We start from the raw sequence: 5833 nt of genomic DNA, 5'->3' as shown, positions 1-5833 counted from the left end.
CATCCTTGCATTCCTGAGACATTTCCCACATTGTCATAGTACCATATAGTGTAATTTTTTAATATGCTGTTGGATTTCATTTGGTAATATTTTGTTGAAGATTTTTGAATCTATATTTATAAGAAATATTGGTCTGTAGTTTTCTTTTTGGTATCTTTGTTTTCCTTTAGTATCAGAGTAATACAGGTATTATAGTATGAGTTAGTGTTACCTCTCTTCTGTTTTTTAGAAAAGTTTGAAAATTGTATTAATTTTTCTTTAAATGTTTGGTAGAACAAATGTGGCTTTAATTTGCACTCTTTAATTTTCTAAAGAAATTAAACATTTTTTCATAGGTTTGCTGGCCATTTTTTACATTATCTTTTATGAAACTCTGTTCAAGTCTTTCACCTATTTTCCTTGGGATTCTGACCTTTTCTTAATTTGTAGAAGTTTTTATGTGTATGTGTTCTTAACGAGTCTTTTGTCATCATATGTATTTTTATATCTTCTCCCACTCTATACTTTTTCTTTTCATTCTCTTAAGGGTGTCTTTTGATTGAAATAATTCTTAATAAGCTATCTTTGCCTACTCCAATGTTGCAAATATTTCTCCTGTTTTTTTCTAAAAGCTCTATAGTAATTTTACCTTTCACATGCAATCTACCTGAAACTTTTGTGTAAGGTGTGAGGTAAGGGTTAAGATATATAGATATCCAATTGACCCAGGACCAATTCTTTCTCTACTGGCCTGCAGTATCACCTTTTTCATAACTCAGGTAAACGTATATGTGTGGGTTTTTCTTGGGATTCTTTATTCCAATCTGTATGGTGGTTTGTCTATCTATTCATGAATATTACATTGTCCTAATTGCTATAGCTTTATTATATAAATCTTGGTATCCGACAGTGAAAGTCTTCCAACCATTTTTTTCAAGATTGCCTTCAGTATTCTTTGCCCTTTGTATTTTCATATTAATTTTAGAATTAGCTTCTTAATTTTCACAAAGGAAAAAGAAAAGGCCTACTGAGATTTTTATTGGGAGTGTGTCATTGCACAGCACTTTGGCAACTGAAAAAATAAAGGACACATGTAATATTTGGAGATAAGATCAGAAGAAATATTTTTAATTCAGTAAAATTTGTTCAGTGCCCAATTTTGGCCATTTCCCCTGTGAGGTGTGGTCTTGTGTAGGGATACAATGGTAAATAAGACACAATATCTACACTCAAGGAGCAGTCTAGCTAGTCACTGAGAATCTCCATAGAATTGATGGAATCTGTGTGTTGTTTTTTAATCATGACAGTTTTATAATGGGTGAGATTAGACACATGCTGAGGCATTTTATGATCATTTGTAAGTGTCTTTGTTATGAAAATGGGCACTTTCCAGATCATCCTGGGGTTTCACTTAAATAGAGGCTCAGAGTTTACTGACTTCTTACTATGTACCACTAAGCGCTTTACAGATTATTTTATTTCATTCTCATAACATCACCCAACATTGAAGTAAATATTATTATCCCCATTTTCACAGATGAGAAAACTGAGGCTTAAAAATTGAGTAATTTGCCCAAGATCATAAAACAAGTATATTTTAGATCAAGTATTGGAACCAGGTCTTCCTAATTCAAAGCCAGTGCCTTAACCAGTACATAAAAAAATAGAAATGATATAAAATTACTTATCCCTATAATTTAATTTCTTGTAATGTTTGCATGTGCAATGTCATGACAGAAAAGCCATGATAAGGAGTCTTAAACAAAGATAGAGATATATGAATATGTTGACGTTTCTGTTGTGCTCTGGTGGTAACAGTAGTGGTGGAAACAAAATATTTAGAGTGATAGGGAAACTGGGATTAGTTATTTGGTCCAGTTGGGACTGAAGGGAATAAAAATCTAACTAATATTGAAGAATGGAACTTTGGTATTACATGGCACAGTTAACAATAGTAAGTTATATAATGTCTAATCACGGGGGTATATACATTAAATTAATATAATATTGTATGTCAACTGTAATTTTAAAATTTTTTAAATGATTAAGACAAATAAATTAATTAGTTTAAAAAGACAATGGCCACCTGGCATGAAGTGCTATTTCATACAAGGCATTTGAGAAACCCAAGTGCTGTTCCTGAGAAATAGTATGAAGGCATGAAGAATGCAAAGACTACAGGGTAGTATAGGCCCTTCTAACAATACTGGAGAGTTTAAAGAAAGAGAATAGTCCCAGTGAAATCTAAACTCTCAGCTCATGTCATAGACTAAAACTAGGGACTTCCTATGATTATTCTTAAAGAATCTCCTCTCTATTATGAAGCAGGGCTGATAGGCCCCAAAATAAATGCTGAGGTTACTGAAAATCAAATATCAACTTAGATCTTGTGAGTTATCTGACCATAGTATCAGTTCACGTACTAGCCTCACCACATTCCTCATGTTCAAGTTAAGGCCCTGAATGAGAAAGTGTAAAGCCTTGAAGACTGGAGTATGGATATATGGGAGGATTAGAATAACTCAGAATATACTGAACCTCCAAACCTCAGTGATTTTCTCTTGACAAATGAAGCCAATAAGACTGTTCTTGCCTTTCCTGAAGACTTTGTGAAGACCTACCCTGATGAGAAATATGTTCTCCATACTTTACCTCCTCCATCCCTCATTGTGTGTGTCTGCCTGTCTATCTACCTATGTTACATATATTTATGTGTGTATGAGTATATGTATGTAGTTATATATGCATATGTAACTATATACACATATGTAATTATATATATAACTGTATAACAAATGACTACACATACATACACAACTCTATATGTAGTATAGGGAATATATTTGTATATAAGTACATGTAGTATGTAGTTACATATATTATATACATCAGGGGTCCTCAAACTACGGCCCGTGGGCCACATGCAAATACAAATATTGTATTTGTTCCCGTTTTGTTTTTTTACTTCAAAATAAGATATGTGCAGTGTGCATAGGAATTTGTTCATAGTTTTTTTTAAACTATAGTCCGGCCCTCCAACGGTCTGAGGGACAGTGAACTGGCCCCCTGTTTAAAAAGTTTGAGGACCCCTGATATACATCCTAGCATGCCTTAGCAGAGATAGGTTATAACAAAATCCAATAAAAGAAATACCATCTATACATCAAAAGAATTGTAGAATTATGCTAACTTATATTGGTAAATTTTGAAAATAGATTCTGAGGGTTTTAGGCCAAAGACAATGGGACAGAATTTTAGGTCAGGTTGAATTTATTAGGCTTGCTGACTCAAGCAGCTGGGAATGTTTCTAATGGTTTGTCTAGTTGGCTAAATGAAGTTGAGATGCCAGAAATTCTTTGATAGAATGTCAAGGAAGAAATCCAAATAAAAGGGAGATGAAAATGTTGAAATGGACTGATCATGCAAAAGCTGTTCTCCCAACTCCTGTGTTCCCTTACAGGGTCCAGAAGATAATCGGTGGTGAGGAGAGTGCCAACATTGGAAAATGAATGAATATCATCCTGGCTATTCTATGTTGCCTGGGGTGTGATGGGTAAAATGGACTCTTGATTTCATTCCCCAGTGAACTCACAGTGGGAGTTCCACGTTCCAGGGTTGTATCATCAGGGCAGGTGTGTGTAGCTGTGTATGGGAGTGGTAAATAGAATGAGCTCTCTAAGGATCTTCGTTAGCAGTTATTTGAGTATTCGGTCCCTAGAACCAAAATAGATGGTCAGCCCATTAAGGGCCTACTTGATCTTAATAACCAAAAATGTCTAAATCTGGTGAATAGAGACTTGCTGTGAGCCTTATTGGTAGAAATTCAGGGCCACTTACCCAGTTCCTGAACCTGAGACAGTTCAGTGTCCAAGAGTGCCTGCAATTGAATAGGAGGCTAGGGCCCTTGGAGGAAGAACCTGTAACAACATGTACTGTGAATCTTCCTCTGGACTTTACCACAGATACCTGCAAGTCAATGATCAGGATAAATGTACATTGTAAAGGAAAATACCTTAGTTATTGGGGGATTATTAATTATTCAGTTAAACTGTGGTTTATAGGACGGAATAAAATTGCTCTCTTACTTTAAGTTTAGCTCAAATAAGGCCTTCCTTGAGCATCCTATTTAAAAATGCAAACACCTGCCCATCTAGAACTCCCTATCCTCCTTCCTTGACTTATTTTTTGCTGTATAGATTGTGTTGTACTATATTATTTACAAAGTTAGTTGGTTATTTGTTTCCTTTTGTTAGAATAATAGCTTTATGAGGGTAGTTTTATCTGTTTTATTCCTTGCTGTAAACCAAGCCTTGCATATATTTGATACTTAATAAGTACTTATTGAATAAATAAAAGTGAGAAATAAAGTTATGACCTGAGTTTTTTTCACAAAGGCTGGTAGGACCCTGAGCCCACATTGTGTTTTGTTCCTCTGTTGCAAAGAACATAAAGGAATAGATGAACTCAAAATCAAGAAGTATCTCCATAATGACTCCTTTATCATAGCAAGAACAGAGCTTTTATGGTAGGAAGGGCCACATTCTGAGCCCTTGGAATGCCCTCTGTGTACAACTGTATATTAAGAAGTCACCAAGAAGCAAAACCCCATTCCTGAGGGATCAAAGAAATAAGGATCATCATAAAAAACCTAACATGAAAGAACAATGATTTCTTTCACATCTCTGTTTAAGTCACTTGTATAGTCAGTGAAGCTGATAAATGTCTTTAAAAGAGTATATTTTCAAAAATTAAATTTTCTTTATAGGAGAAGAAGCAAAGTAGTGATCTTATATTCATGGGATTCGCTTATCATGTATACATTACTCAGAAGAAGCTAGCCTGATAGCGTGGAGGAATAGACTGTTGACGACAATGATGTATATCCATGGTGTGCTCTCTGATGGGATGACGCAAATGTTCTTAACTAGCAACCAATTCTCCCACGGTTACAATAGATGTATTTGGGGACCAAGAGGTAGAAGTAAGAGTGAAACCTTCTACTATTATCCCTAATGATCCTGCATAATGTTTGCTTCTTATCCAATGATACTGGACCCTGGCATAGAGTTCTTAGTACCCAGGGGCAAAATGCTTCCGTCAAAGGCAAACCTTTGGTTCCCTTGAATTATAAGATGAGTATGTTACATGGCCGATTCAGGCTTCACATGCCAGTGAATAGCAGTTCAAGAAAGTATAAATTTTCTTCTGGGGTGTATACTCTTGACAACTAAGGGGAAATAAGATTGCCACCAGGTAAAGGGTAAGGAAATAGTATGCACTGATTCTTGACAATACATCAGGTCACCTCCTAATACTACCTTAGCAATGATGAAAATTATAAAAACCCCTATATATGCAGGACCATCAGCTCTTTCAGGAATGTTAGTTTGAGTTATCCTTGGGTTTCAGAATCCCAACCAGCTAAAGGTAAAGGGAATATGGAACATATGGTAGAGAAGGAAAATCATAACATCTACTCTGGCCTGTTGATTAATAAGTGAAAGCTATTGCCTTCTTTCCTAAGTCAGGTATATATCTATAAATTTTAACTAAGTTGTATTTTCTCCCAAAGCCTTTCCCCCATTACTTTATATAGGCCCTAAATTAATATAGTAATTAACTTTACAACTTAGTCTACAGGTAACAGACTATTGAGAGGTGTTAGTGATAAACCTGGAAGCAGAAAGCACATCATCCTGAAATCTGGACTTGGAACTGAATGCATTTACTAATGAGACTTTGGGTTGACTTTGAGAAAGAAGGTGAACACATTTTCAATTGAACTGGGGAGGTTACTCATTGTGTTAGAATCATTATTTTCTTCCCAAGATTCTTCTCCTCTTTCTCCCTCCTT

This window comes from Myotis brandtii, unplaced genomic scaffold, assembly GCF_000412655.1.
Source record: "Myotis brandtii unplaced genomic scaffold, ASM41265v1 scaffold215, whole genome shotgun sequence".
NCBI lineage: Eukaryota > Metazoa > Chordata > Mammalia > Chiroptera > Vespertilionidae > Myotis > Myotis brandtii.
This window is presented reverse-complemented; position numbering follows the sequence as displayed.